Below are 15,705 nucleotides of genomic sequence, written 5' to 3'. Positions count from 1 at the left end.
TGTAGCTGCTGCACCTCCCCAGCCCCTGTCAACGTAAAGCCAGACAGACAGTACACATCCTAGCAGAGGCACACTGGATGGCTAAGCTAGAAAATACCCACTTTCTAAAAGTGGTATTTTCAAACACAGAATGTAAAAATCACCCTCACTAAAAGATGCATCTTAACATTTTGAGTTCAGGCATATCAAACTTTATTTTCCTATCTCGTTATCAGGGATAGTTATGTTTATAAATTTGTTATACGCAAACTCCCCATTCTGTCTTATGGGAACAGATAGCCTTGCAATAGTGAAAACAAATTTGATGGTATTTCACTATCAGGACATCCCACACACACCAGGGCATGTCCTACCTTTCACATACACTGCACCCTGCCCACAGTGGTACCTTGGGCCTACCTTAGGGGTGACTGATATGTAAGAAAAGGGAAGGTTTAGGGCCTGGCAAGTGAGTGCACTCGCCAGGTCGACTTGGCAGTTAACAAACCGCGTGCAGGCACTGCAGTGGCAGGCCTGGTACATATTTTCAGGGCTACTCATGTGGGTGGCACAATCAGTGCTACATGCCCACTAGTAGAATTTGATTTACTAGCCCTGGCACTATTAGTGCAATTTACTACGGACCTTGTAGTAAATCAAATATGCCAATCAGGGAGACCCAATCATAATAACAATTTACAGAGGGAGCACTTGCACTTTGACACTGATCAGCAATGGCAAAGTGCCCAAAGCATCTAAGCCAGCAAAATAGAAATCCAGCACAGCATCAAAAATACAGGAGGTAGAGGCAAAAATTCAGGGGAAACAACGCCAAGTATGCCAGGTCTAACAGTTTGTCATGTGGTAAGTGCTCCAAAGTGCACCCTCGCATGCATCTGACTTTCTCTATGTGGGTACAGATTATGGTTCTCTGTTTCTGAATACAAAGGAACAGGCTATGTTGTTTAATCAATTGGAGCGGGCACATTATTTACACACAGCCTGTTAACTGCCCTTATCTGCATAGTTCTTAGGTAGCACGTCCGCTTGTCTACTGGGCAGCGAGCTTGAAACAGAGCAGCCTTAATGAGACGGCGGATCTGTCACACTTTACACAGTGGCGACTAGTGACATATGAAAGTGGTAGCCGTGAATCCCGAGACCTGCTGCTGCTTTTGCCCTACTCACCTCATTCATGAGTCACTAGTCTCCAGTGTGTGTTGTAGAAGAGGGGGTCTGCTGTCATCCTGACCAGCTGCAGGTCCTATCCCTGCTTGCTCTGCTTTAATCACAGGGCTGCTTAGTGCTAAATAATGTTTATTGACTTTATAGTGTGGAAAAGCACGAAGGGGGATTAGAATGGCGATATGGGCATCATGGTAATTCATAGCAATGAATAGATTGTAAACAATGTAGAGGCTGCTTTTAGGTGATTTGTTGAACGTTGAGTTGTGATACCAATGAGGCAACCCTATCTATCATCAATGATGCTTTATGATATTGAGTGAGAAAGCATCTGCAAAAAACAAAGACATTCTAGAGAAATCAGGGGACTTTTAGGGGCTCATGCTTCTGAAGGGTCATCAAGGCTGAGCCCATCAAGTCAAGAGAATCAAACAAGTGAAGGGCTCGGTTTCAATTGCTTTTTCAAAATAGCTATTTACCAGAAGAGATCTTGAATTCTAAACAGACTAAATATACTAAACCAGACCCAGCTGTAACCCCGAAATTGAAGGACTGTCTTCTTGCAGAGTGTCTGCTCTATTGTCTGTGTTGTACCTAGTCTGTCGTACCGGTAATGAGTTCAAGCACTTGCTGACATCATTGTTATGCTTTCTTTTCTTTAGGCCTCCTTGCTGAGAAAGACACCAATTATTGCATCTGCAGGATGCCCTGCAACCTGACAAGGTACAACAAAGAGCTCTCCATGGTGAAGATTCCCAGCAAGACGTCGGCCAAGTACCTTGAGAAGAAATTTAACAAGACGGAAAAGTACATTTCGTAAGTAAATGAGTAGCGTGCACACTCTTCAGAGCTTCGGGGTACTAGCGATAATAAGTAGTAATTTATTTACATCAGGGCGCTGGTAACCACCTGGGACCATAATTAGCAAGAGCATATATCGCCCACACAATCTGTTTCTCAAGCAGAGCAACAACAGAGCAGCAGGATCTGCAGATTGTCTTTTTGTGGAATTAATTTAGTCAACATGCAAATCATTTTCTGAGAATTGTTGACCCTCTACTATATGCACGGTCGTAACTGCCAAAGTTTCAGACTGCTTATGTGTGATATTTTCATAATTTCTGTGGGGCATTTCCATGCTTTTCATAAACTTACGAGTGACATTCAACTGTCAAATGTGTGATCCTTTGTATGGTATTTTCTTGCAAGTAATAACAAGCAAAGAGCGCATAGAAAGTGATAAATACCAGAAATTATACACTTTTAAGCAATAACAAGCTCTACAAATATCTTTACTGCTACAAACCCCTGAAATGAATGACCATACAGTGCAACGTCCCTTGTATAATGTGTGCAATACAATTTAAAAACAATAACATACATATTCATAGTGTCACAGGCTGGGATGTCATAGCACTTTATATTCCCCCTATGCCATGACTCAATTCTACTTCTCGTTGATTACTCACAAAACATCTGCAGTGATTGCATTAACCAATTGTGATTTTAAAATGTAAAAGAGTGCATTTCCCCCATTCTTTCCTTGTTTATGTTCTGTTGTGAGACCTATGATGCATTGGCTGCTCGAGCTCTCAGAACTAAAGCCCATTATGACTTCTGCAAATTGCACCAGATATTTATTTGGAAAGTGGCTTTAGTGCAGGGCATCAGAACAGCACCATAGATCATGGGGATAATGACAGCTTGGGTTTTACTGCTGAAAGGAGTTGGTATTTGACACACATCATGCATCTGAACATTTTTCATGTGATTCATTCTTTCTTTGTTAATGGAACAAGTTAACCTAAACCCATAATATTTGTGTGCATTTCAAATGACTGAAATATCAATTAAGAATAATATGCCTCACTTTGATGTAAACTAATTGGAATTACGGCCTACTATTGTAAAACATATGCCTGCTACGGTCAGAGTGAACTTGAGTGCAGAGTCAGAGAAACTAAGTGTGTGACTTCCCCACGCTGTGAGTTGGGGAGTGTGTCTGCCTGTCAGAGCGCTTCACTGGTGACGGTCTCAGTGGTGCTTGTTGTGCTCTGCCGATATGGCTCTGTAGGAACTCTCAATAGGCCTGGCTCTGGGCTGCTGCAAGTCCACCTGCATGAGAGTTTGCTGGCTGCAGACATTAAGTCATCAGAGTTGTCACTCTAGTCTATGCTCCCTCTGATCTCTGACACTAAGCTGCAGCATAACGGCTACTCTCTATCCTTGACCCCAGGCTTTTGCAGTTCTGGAGGGTGGCCTCAATGCTTTTGGTGAGCTACTTCAGGGAGAAGCTCTCTTTGCCCCAGTGCAGAGGAGTCAGAGTTACAGCCGGCAGCACTGGTCTCTGGTGCTGTGCTGAGTCCAGTTGGTGCAATACTGTCTTTTAGAGATAGTACTTGGGAGCGGGACCCCGACATGACTGGATAAGTGTGCCCAGGCCCAGTCCTGCGAGCCTCGAACACATGAGCAGATGATGTTCATAGACTCGTGTGGGAGGGCAAGTGTGCCCTCTGTGTGCCAATATGTGAAGGACTGGTGAATGTTATTTTAATCGAGAGTGTGGGTGGGCCATACAGAACTCCGACACAAAAAAAAAACGAAAAACCGTCTCCTACCTCATAGTGTGTAAGTCAGGGTGTGACTCCCCCACCATGCCGCAAGTGGAGAAAAAGTGCTGCTCTGCCTGAGGCAGGTGCACTAGGAAAAACAAAGGTGCTGCCCTCTCCCTGAATGGTCTGCTTTGCGGCCTAGAAGGCCAATCACCCTCTACGTGCTGTGATCAGAGGGAAGGGCACCTTGCTAGAAAACAACAGCAGGCAAGGCGCCGCCCTCGGATCCACATGAGGCTCTCTGATGATGAGGAGGAGCTGCAAAAGACACACATGGTAGCCTCGGAGGTTGTGTTGATTACTGATTTACAAGTCTGCACTGCGCTTGACTTCACCATGCATCTACTTAGTTTTTAGCACAGTCACATGCATGCTTCCTATAGCACAGCGAGCTCGCTGTTGAAACAGCACACCTTGGGGCAGTCAGGGGTCCCCTAATTATGCGTGACTAACGCATTTAGTGTGGTAATGAGGACACCAGCACTGAAATGAGTTAGTCTAACCCCTGATGTGTGGTAATTGTCAGGGCTGCATGGTCACCAGATGGTTGTATGATAGAGGCATGTATGGTTAAAACACGTGTGCCTCTACAATACTGTCCGAACAACGAATGCACCTTAACAACGCATTGCTTTAACATGTATGTCTTTACCATGCATGCCTTTACCACGTAAATTCACGGTAAAGGCCTGACTGATAAAGGTATATGTGTGGTCAAGATAACATCCCAGTCCCCCGAGCCCTGAAAACAAACCTGACCTTCCCAGAGCCCTAATGACAACCCCACCTCGCCCGCCCTAAAAACAAACCCTACCCCTATAGCCCTAAAAACAACCCCCATCCCCTGAGCCCTATAAACAACACCCCCGAGCCCTATAAACAACCCAGCCACCCTGAGCCCTTTAAGCATACGTGACCCCCCCCCCCAAGTCCCCAAAACAACCCTGACCTCCCCCCAAGCCCTCCAAACAACCCAGACCCTCCCCAAGCGCTGAAAACAAACTCAACCTCCCCGAGCCCTAAAAACTACCCCACCCCAAGAAACCCAGCCCCACTTACCAGACCATGTCCTAGAGTAGCCTCTCCTAACTACTCTTCCGGTGCCCGCTCATCTGCACATCTAGACCATGCACTGCCTTAACCACGCAAATGCATGGTTAAGGCATATGCTTGGTAAAGGCAAGCATGGTTCTGCTTGGGGGGAAACAGCATGCGTGGTTCAGCACACGTTGTACAGGCTGCCTCCCTTACCAGATATAAAACATTGTATGCAGCTCACCCAGATAAGAAAGGAAAGGGAGGCAAATTGACTAAAACAATTTGTCTGAGGTCGCTCACTTCAATGCATGGGATTTTAATTGTGCTAGGGCAAATTAAAATTTAGTTTCTTCCAGAATAAAAGTGGCTAGGTTTATCAAGGGCTTAAGTTGTTGCCCTTGCATCACACAAGGTGACACAAGGGCAGCACAAACCTTTAAATGAGATTTACTATGCCACACCGTGCCACCTTGCGTGGCTGTGTGTGGCATAGTAAATCTGGAGTAAAGCAAGGCAGTGTGTTACTCTGCCCTGGGAAGGCATTCCATAGGTGGAGCATAGGTGTTCCCTCACATGTGACCTTGGTTATTGGAGCATTCACAGATTTACTAACAATAGTAAACCTGGAAATGTGTTAAAGTGGTATATCTTCCCAGGGTAAAGTGTAAAGAGAAAACACATGTTTATTTCTCCCTGTTTTTTCCCTCTTTGTTCAGGAGCGGGATTTTGCAGCACCCATTGAAAATGGAAAAAGCCTCAGAGGATTGTTTTTATGCAGGAAGGTGTCCCTTCCTGCACAAAAATAATCCTGGCAGTTACGCAGACTCCCTTACACAATGGTGCAAGGGTGCCAGCGCTGGTGTCGGCGCTGGTGCTTGGCAGCCACAGATGTGCAGGCACAGAGAGAGAGCAGAAATGTGCTATATCTTAGTAGATATAGCATATTCCTGCCCTCTTCTGTTGCTTTGCTGCACTGTGTCTTTCACAAATATTAGTAAATCTTCCCGCGAGTTTAGTGTGTTTTGCTTAATTTCTGTTTTTCATCCGAATAAACTTTTTCACATGTTTCACTTGAGAGAGACCGCTTCAAGTTCTTGTCTTGCAGGAACTGTGAAACTTGATGTGCTGCCTGCGCTTGAGGAGTGCTGGCAAAATTCACTGTGTGTCTTTAAAATAGAAGGAAAATATAGATTTCAGATTTCACATTTTAAACTGCGTTATTTGCACACTCTTGTAGGAAAATTGAATTTGGGGCATTGTGAACTTCTTTCACTCGTAGTGAGAGCTTTCCCTCACTTCCGGTGGCACAGAGCCAGGCGCCATTTTGTTTTGAAGGCGCTCTAGACTCCGGCCCACCGTCACTATATTAATGCACGCTGCGCGTTCGCAGGTGCTCGAGGGCTGACATAATTTTTAACCTTGCTACTGTGTAATCTATTTCTCGCTGTTCCCGCTGCTATTTTTTGTAATTTGGTGTGTGATTCCTTTTAAACATTTTAAACTGCGTTATTTGCACACTCTTGTAGGAAAATTGAATTGGGGGCATTGTGAACTTCTTTCACTCGTAGTGAGAGCTTTCCCTCACTTCCGGGGGCACAGAGCTAGGCGCCATTTTGTTTTGAAGGCCCTCTAGACTCCGGCCCACTGTCACTATATTAATGCACGCTGCGCGTTCGCAGGTGCTCGTGGGCTGACATAATTTTTAACCTTGCTACTGTGTAATCTATTTCTCGCTGTTCCTGCTGCTATTTTTTGTAATTTGGTGTGTGATTCCTTTTAAACATTTTAAACTGCGTTATTTGCACACTCTTGTAGGAAAATTGAATTTGGTGCATTGTGAACTTCTTTCACTCGTAGTGAGAGCTTTCCCTCACTTCCGGTGGCACAGAGCTAGGCGCCATTTTGTTTTGAAGGTGCTCTAGACTCCGGCCCACCGTCACTATATTAATGCATGCTGCGCGTTCGCAGGTGCTCGAGGGCTGACATAATTTTTAACCTTGCTACTGTGTAATCTATTTCTCGCTGTTCCCGCTGCTATTTTTGTAATTTGGTGTGTGATTCCTTTTAAACATTTTAAACTGCGTTATTTGCACACTCTTGTAGGAAAATTGAATTTGGGGCATTGTGAACTTCTTTCACTCGTAGTGAGAGCTTTCCCTCACTTCCGGTGGCACAGAGCTAGGCGCCATTTTGTTTTGAAGGCGCTCTAGACTCCGGCCCACCGTCACTATATTAATGCACGCTGCGCGTTCGCGCAGCGGGCGCTCCGCTGGCGCGCTGAAGGCGCGCCTAAGGCAAGCCCGTCTGCGCCCGTCAGAGGCTCGTCGGGGGCCGGGGCCAGTCATGCTGCTCAACTCAGGATCGACGGTCCTCGCCTCCGGACTTTTTCAAGTGAGTGTCTTAAACAGCTTCGGGTGACATGCTGTAATTCTCTGACCTTCCCCAACCTCTATGGGGATCGAGATTATGTGTGCGGTGTTTGTGGCTTTCATCTGGAGTTGGGTTCTACTGCCTCAACTAAAACTCCTAGTGCCTCTGTCATTTCGGCGGCTCTGCTTAACGTGCGTTCTCTGAAAAAGCATAATTTAGAGGTGTTCGAGGTCCTTGACGACAATTCTTTGGACTTTCTATTTGTGACTGAGACTTGGCTTGACAACTCCTCCGATCCAATAGTCTCTATGGCCATCCCGGCGGGGTATAAAATTTGCAGGTTAGACCGGACGACAGGGAGAGGTGGGGGGGTGGCTGTGATTTTTAAAGAAAAGTGGGAGCTTGTTAAGTGTTCTCTCAGCACGTGGGGCGGCTGCGAAGTCCTGGACTTCAGTATCCGTTGCTCTGCCCATTTTTTTCTTGGCGGCTCTTTGATTTATCGCCCGCCGGGAGTGGCCCATGCATTCCTTCAGGCCTGTGTGGAGGAGGTCTCCATGAGAGCTCTGCGGTTTTCCCACTATGTGATCTTAGGCGACCTTAATATTCATCTTGACCAAAAGAACTCAAGGGACACACGTGAGCTTCTCGATATTTGCCAATCAGCACAGCTCTCACAATGGGTCGATCAAGCTACTCACATTGGGGGCCATACTCTAGACCCTATCTTTTCTAACTTTCCAATTTCAACAAAAGCTCCGCTTCCGGTCTCGTGGTCAGATCATTATTTAATTGGATTTTCATGGCTAGTGTCTTCTCCCAGCGCTAGACCTATGGTCTGTCACAAACCGGCGTTTAAGAAGGTTGACTCTATCCTCTTCGCCAGGGCGCTGGAGGATAACAGGCCGTCTCTGCCACAAGATCTGAATCGGTGCCTTGTTGCCTTCTCCAACTGGCTTCAGGGCTCTATGGCGGCAATTGCCACACCGACCTCTGCTAGACAGACTAGGGATTCACCCTCCAAACCATGGTTTACGGAGGATCTGCGTCGTCTCAAGCAGGGTTGCAAGAAATTGGAGCGCACCATGGCGTTTCAGCAACTACTGCGCGGCAGCTAAGGCCCAGCTCAGGCAGGGCCAGAAAACTTACTATAAAGCTATCTCCTCTGGAAAAAGGGCGTTCTTTGCCACCCGGATTGACCAGGCCCAGAATAACTCCAAGGAGATTTTCTCCATTGTCCAGAGCTTTATGTCCCCTGTAGCGCAGAGCAGCATCCTACCGGTGACAATTGCTTGGTGCGAGACGCTTTCTACATTCTTCCGGGATAAGATTCTAAAGATACAAGGCAGCTTCTCTTGCCCGGTTGTCTCTGATGGGCCCACAGCTTCTCTGGACTCATCGGCTTCCGCCCCTGTAGCTTTGCCCTCCACTTATTCCCTGTCTAATTTTTCCCCGGTGGATTTGTCCTGCTCTCTGAGAATCCTGCAAGGTCTGAAGTCCGGCTCTCCGGATGACCCGTGCTCGGCAAGACTTCTGGCCTCGGTGGCAGAGACGCCCCTCCTTCAGCACGGAAGGTGCTCTCCTGGAAGTGTCGGAAGCAAATCGGGAGTGTCTTGACGCCGGCGGGAAGGCAGCCCTTGTGCTGCTCGACCTGTCGGCGGCCTTTGACACGGTCCCCCATTCACTGCTGCTTGACAGACTGACGGAGATTGGGGTGTCGGGCTTGGTCTGGGGTTGGATTAAGTCCTTTTTGGATGGCCGGCTCCAGCAAGTCTGGATCCCCCCGATGGTCTCGTCACCTCATCAAGTGGGGACGGGGGTTCCTCAGGGGTCTTCCCTTAGCCCCCTTTTGTTTAATATCTACCTTACTCCTCTGGTTGTTCTAGCGGAAAGATTGGGGGCTAAGGTTATTGTCTATGCCGACGACACACAACTTCTGTTCACCTGGGATAAGCAGGGGACCTCGGTGGCCCTTGTGCAGAGGTGCTTGTCCTCGGTTTTTAAGTGGCTGGCGACAGCCCAATTAAAATGTAACGAGGATAAATCCGAGGTTTTAATGTTCGGCGACTTCCCCCTAGGGTTCAGAGAGTCAATCTGGCACCCTGAGTTCCCTCCGCCCGCCTCCAACAGTCAGACCGTGAAAAACTTGGGAGTTTATTTTGACTGTAATCTCGCCTTCTCCAGTCAAGTCAAACGTCTGACTGGTTGCTGTTTCGGTCTCCTAAGAATTTTGAGAAGATTCATTCCGCTTCTCCCACAAGCGGCCAGGGAATCGGTTGTTCGGGCACTTATTCTGTCCTGTCTGGACTATGCCAATGCTCTTTATGCTGGGATCCGAGCTTATGCTCTCAATAAGTTACAAGTGACCCAGAATGCAGATGCCCGCATGCTGGGTGGGCTGGGTCCCAGGCAGAGTGTACATGGCTACCGTCGCTCCCTTCATTGGCTACCGGTCAAGGCACGGGTGGCATTTAAATCTCTCACCATAGCCCATCGCGCTCTGCATGGACAAGGCCCGGGGTATCTGCAGAAACGCTTCTCGTTTTATGTGCCTGGGAGATCCCTGCGGTCCTCATCCCTGAGGCTGATGAAGATTCCTGGCTTCCAGCACCATCGGTTAGGGGGCGCTTCTCTGGTCGTGCATGCGGCCCGCGCTTGGAATGCGCTCCCCCTTTCACTCCGCACTGTCGAAGACATTGGTGTCTTTAAAAAACTGTTAAAAACGCACCTCTTCCCTTAAGGCTCGGTTATAAGTTGTCTGCTCTTGGGCCGCGCCGGGACACTCCTCGGAGTAGCTGCGCGCGTAATAAGTTCACATAACATAACATAACATGTCTAGTGTGACGTTTTGCAAGCTAAGGACCGACAATGTGCACATTGCCTAATCACATGCCAATGTCATGCATTGCATAACAAAACAAAACAAATTACCCTAGTCCAGGGCAACTGGAATTATGCGATTGTGTGGCTGCAGCAATTTTTGCATAATTATAGATCTGAAGCACATAATGTATAATTTGCTGCATAATCTGCAGATTTTCACATTTTGTTTTTTTTTAGGTCCAATGGTTCAAAAGTTACTAAAGATGTAGCAAAACATGTTGCAGCGCAATGCTGCACAGGTCACATTTCTGTTGCTTATTGCTAAATTTGGGTGTTAAATTGCTACTAATGAGGTACAACCAATGCTCAGACAGTGTTTCCAACTTTAAAAATGAAGTAATGCTATTACAAAATGTGCCCCATTATTCCGCTTAATTTGCCTTTTCTTGCCACATAATTTACTCAAGCCTGCTACATTATTTGGCCCTCTCCTGCCGCATAATTCCAGTAGCTCTGCGCTAGAAACACAAACACCGCACTCTCCACCTCCAAGTAACACACAAAGGGTGTACAGCTGGTAACTTGTTACTCTCTAACTACAAAGGCTAACTTCAATAGACACACAAAGTACAACAATCTCTTGCATCCCACAAAGTGCCAAGAACCGTACAGATAAAAATTTGTCACTGAGCAACAGTAAATAAAATTCTGAACAGAATTAAGCTATGCACAACAACACCACACCTCACTCCGCAAATTCATGGTGACTAGTCTTACAGATGACAATGTCAGTGCTTAATTTGAGCCGGAGCTTTCTGGTGCTCCGCACCGGCACCTTTTTGTCAGCACCGGGGCTATGACAGTCTGCCACATAGTGGTGCTGTCCTGCTAATTTCGGTATGAACGCAACAACAGCAGTTTATTTGTTAAATTTACATTAACAATGACTAATACCTGCGTCCAAAGCCATTCTTCTGGCTTTGGGGGCAGGGAATAGTCTGACTTGTCACACTTGTAGGAGTGTGATGGTTAATAGCTGTGTATGTACTGTCATTGGCAGCGCTGGCATGAGTCATGTGAGGTGCAAGCCCCGGCGCTTACCCTTTTACAAATTAAGCACTGGACAATGTGCTTCTCTTCAGTAATACTAAACACAACTATTGCAGCCACCATCAGGGCTTGGGAACACACAAACCAGAAAGTCAAATACATTTTTCAAACAAGCTCATCAGAAGTCCCATGGCAGCAGCTCGTAAAGTGAATGCACTTTGGTTAATACTGCATGCATCCTGGCACTCTTGAATGCCTCGTTAATCGCAACAGATTTCAACTAACTGCACAGCATAATTGAGGTCTGTAATGCAACCATTGTACAGGTCAAACAATATTGTGACGTTTAATCATTCACCTTTGGCTATTAGACATACACATGCAAGGTGTGAACATCATATTTTGGACTACCTGCTAAGAAATTAAGACGGTTTTTTGTGTTTTTGTTTCTTAAAAAGTTGGCTGTTAGTCTCTTTTTGGCGGAGGGGTGGGAGGGAGGGCAGGTGGGGTAAATGCAATGTTACAGCTTAGCAAACTTAGTGTCTCAATTTACACACGTCCTGTTCTTTTTAACACTTACCTTTTAAGTTGGATTCTTCTGCCTCCACTTGTAACATAACCTTGACAATTTTATCTTTAAGAAGCAGGCTGCACTTTACTGATGAGGCCTTTCAAGATTAAAGCTTGCCTCAAGTTACTGTCTTTCCATGGATGATTTAGCACATCAGTATGGGACAACTGTCCTTCTGGTATAAGCAAAGCCTAATTTAAACAAGGTGCAGCTTTCTGATATTTGTGAAATAACTCTGCAGGTATACATCTAACACACTTAACTTTTTGTGCCAAGTAACTATCCAAACACATCTATAACATAATATGCTTTTTTGGTAATGGTAGTTGTTAGAAATGGGGTTTCTGGTTGTCTAGGGTAAGAATCTAAGTAGGCAGAACCCACCACTCTAGTCAGGGCAAGGGAGTTACACACTGAAGATAACCCCTGCTCACTCCCTTGGTAGCTTGGCAGAGCAGTCAGGCTTATCCCAGAGGCAATGGGTAAAGCGTTTGCCCATCACACTCACATAGCAGTGACAAACTAGGCAAACCACAAAAGAGACACCACACAAGCTTATATAAAAATATCCTTTGTATTATCCATAAAACACATTAGACCACAATCACATATATTACTGTGCCACTAGGCACTTGTCATGACTTCAAACAGTAACAAATCAATCACTTGGCCAATCGGGCCATTGTCATAACAATCCCAGCAGTGCACTACAGTAACTACTGGTAGAGTGCACACATCATAGAAGTATAATTACTGGCAATGTAATGTTGCAGGGATTCTGCTCATGCACAGAACTATGCGCAGGAAACCAGGACCTCAGTGAATTGTGGTGTACCAAAAACTCACCTCAGTACCCAGAACCCCTATCCGACCAGCAGCAGTGTCCCATTTGTTATCCGTATTCTCTCGGAGGTCCCAATGTATAGACAACCCAGAACAAGCGACTTAAGAGTACTCTCAGGAATGGTGGGAATTAGAAATACCTGTTCGTTATTATTCTCATATCAGTCCACAACAAGAGTAATCAGAGACACGGTAAAGTTTAAAAGGTTTATTTTATAAAGGACATGTCCTAAGATGCAGTACTTTGGCTAACATAAGCAGACAAATGATTATAATTAAAACCATCAGCATTGTTACAATTCCATAGAAAAAGAAGAGAGAAATCATATAACAAATGACAGTGGAATACAGCCACCTTCCCTTCGCTAGTAGGCTAGTATTATTATATTAATAGAAGGTCTCTAGGCTTGAATGGGGAACCCCATACCGTAAAGATCAGCTTAGGTGAATCACATCACAGGATCAGCTTTGCTCTGCGCCTGGAAATGTTCTTCTCCAGAATGTGTTTCTAACGCATGCAAACAGTAATATTAAAGGCTCTCGACACCCAGGTATTTGCAGCTGTGTGCATATTATGGCTAGAGAGAGGGCCGATCAACCTGAACTCAAAAACATACATTGTCTGGTGGCTCAGAGTGTTTTGCACACAATGTTCAGACCAAGGTCGCAGTGCACGTCTAGGGATGTGAACAACAGACAGTTCTCATGTGAAGAAAAGGCAAGCAAGCAGTTTTCAAATAATAACATGTCTCTGTAGTGTCGGGTGCAAAAGCAACAAAAGTGGCAAGATGGCTTTTCTAACATCTAATGCGCTTATGCTAACATAGCAATGTATGCATCTAAAGCGCTGCCTTCACTACACCCCCCCCTTGATCGGACCACGAATAAATAGGGATACAAAAAGGAACGCAGAGTTCAAGTTCGACAGAGCGGAACCAATTGCATTTATTGGAAATCCAAATACAGAGGAGTTAGAGTTCGAGAAAAAAAACGTTAAAAAAAAAAAAAAATGAGGGGGAAAAAAGAAAATGGTAAGTCAATACACCATGCAAAGGCTCAACGAGCCCAGATGTTGGAACACACAAAAAGTGTGTGGTTTGTGCAAGGGAAGCTGGACGATATTCAAGTTAATCCATCAATGTGTAAGCACAGTACGTAGCGACAGCTTCCAAGAGGAAGTCATTGGAACGATTCGCAAAAGTGTCCGCCATCTAGTCTAATAAGGTAAACGAACATACATGTTTTTCGACCACTGGAGCCTCTAGCACATTCAGAGGACAACTGGCGTGTTCTTCCAGATAACTTCTTGCCAAGAAGTCATACGCTGCCGTTCCGATGTCCCAATTCCCTAGGACTCCATGTGCCGCTCCACAGGCCATAATCCTAACACCAGAACAGTCCAACTCATGAGCCACTAATGGACTCATCAGTCGATCATAATCCGGGGCAGGAGACACCGAGTTTGACAAGCACAAATCCAGAGCCCATTCGAAAGGACAATCTAGGCAATGAAAAACAGGTTTTACGCATGTAAAGTAGGCAAACCGGAAGGATAATCCATAGGCTATGCTCGGGGTAGCCAGTGGCAAAGTTCCATAATATTCAAGCATCCGGTTACGAAGATGGAGCAGCCGGGACAGGCTGTCGCGTGACACAAATTGTGCAGCCATTGCGCAGTAGGCAGACCAACAGCAGCACGCCAGCCGCGAGGGCGAGAATCAATGGGAGCCCTCCAAAGACGCTGGAAAAATTAGAATGAAAAAAGGCCGGTATCACACCAAAAATAGTTTGGAAGGAGGTCACGAGGCCGGAGCCCACAATTTTGAAAAAATGCGCCAAGCCAGTTGTTGACAAGGCGTTAAATATAGTTTGAATCAGGGCACCAAAATGAAGTGGGAGATCAGTATTTAAAAGCGCCTGCACTTCGGTACGGGTGTTGGCTATGTGAAGGACAAATGTTTCACGGGATGAAGTCAGAGCGACTTCTTTTTGAGACAATAGAGCCCTTATTCTGCTCATCTTGTTGAACTCTGCTTTCAAGGTTGGAATGGAAGGCCAGATGGATACATCCAGCCGCCCATGCGGGGGTGGGAAAAGGACATTTTTACAGCAGACTACGCTCTGTGATACAGTCACAATGTAAGGAATTCCCACTAGCATCCCACAGAAAGCCTCATTATTTAAAAGCAAATAACTACCGTTAGCAAACAATGTGAAAGTGGTGTAATAGCTGGCACTGGAATCCCTTTCAGGACACATGCTAAATTAGGTGCTTTCACATTGCACGCGCCATGCAATTGGATGTGCCTACAGACTACAGAGTGATCAGGTGTGGAAGAGCATTCCTCGACCCTTCAAATAAACTTCTTTTCCTTCTCTCATGCACCTGTATGTAAATGGGAGTGACCATACCTCATGCAGGAAAGCAGTACCCAACGGTTCATATCTGCCTAGGGCATAATGTTTCATGCACAAACTGAATTTAAACAAAGGAAATGGCTAAGTGATTAACCCGTGGATAAGCCACACAGCTGAGTTCAATTCGGCCACTGAGAAAGGCAAAGGTTCTAACTTTTTAATGTGCAGTAATGAGTATGTTGCATCTTTCATGGACATGAATTGTTGTTTCGCAGTTAGATTAAAAGGAAGGAATAATGACGAAGTATTCATGTAGTCCCAGGGGACTTTCCCAGCTTTTAACGCTTGCAAAGTCCATGCAAACTGCATTATAGAACGCAATTGATTCTGACCATGATACAAAACAGACACATCATCCTGCACAATATCAACAACCTGATGAAACAATATTATCTAATGTGTAAATTCTGGAAGAAAGGGTGTTAATGCTATTATCTATAACCGCTAGCACTTTTCCATATTAGCTTGATCAATAGCTCTCAATCTGGAAGCAGCTTCAATTTGTGATAACTTCCAAACGTCGTTATAAATAGCATACACCCATCTTTTCGACCTGCCACCCACAGGACCCTTAACAAAATCATTCAAATCTATTTTGTCATGTAATTTAGATAAATGTACTTTAACAGATGCCAAGGTGGAATGTTGCAGCCAAGACTGGCATAACTTCCCAACAGAGTAGAGTAGGTAGTAACAGAATGAGAAGATTCAAAGCGGGGGGTCTATGCGAACCTGCGTATACCCAGGCTGCAGATGCCTCTGCGCGTTAGATGTTAGAAAAGCCATCTTGCCACTTTTGTTGCTTTTGCACACGACACT

The 15,705-nt window shown here is 45.6% G+C and overlaps 1 pseudogene across 1 annotated transcript in view; it reads left to right on the top strand.

Moving 5' to 3' along the window:
- Positions 1-15,705, top strand: part of LOC146870435 (acid-sensing ion channel 2-like) — a 1,159,191-nt pseudogene that overhangs the window by 113,794 nt on the left and 1,029,692 nt on the right. The window contains exon 3 of the transcript XR_014978317.1: positions 1,827-1,980. The product of XR_014978317.1 is annotated as an acid-sensing ion channel 2-like (transcript). The remainder of the gene's footprint in view (positions 1-1,826; positions 1,981-15,705) is intronic.

This window comes from Triturus cristatus, chromosome 1_1, assembly GCF_964204655.1.
Source record: "Triturus cristatus chromosome 1_1, aTriCri1.1, whole genome shotgun sequence".
Taxonomy (NCBI): domain Eukaryota; kingdom Metazoa; phylum Chordata; class Amphibia; order Caudata; family Salamandridae; genus Triturus; species Triturus cristatus.
This window is presented reverse-complemented; position numbering and strand designations above follow the sequence as displayed.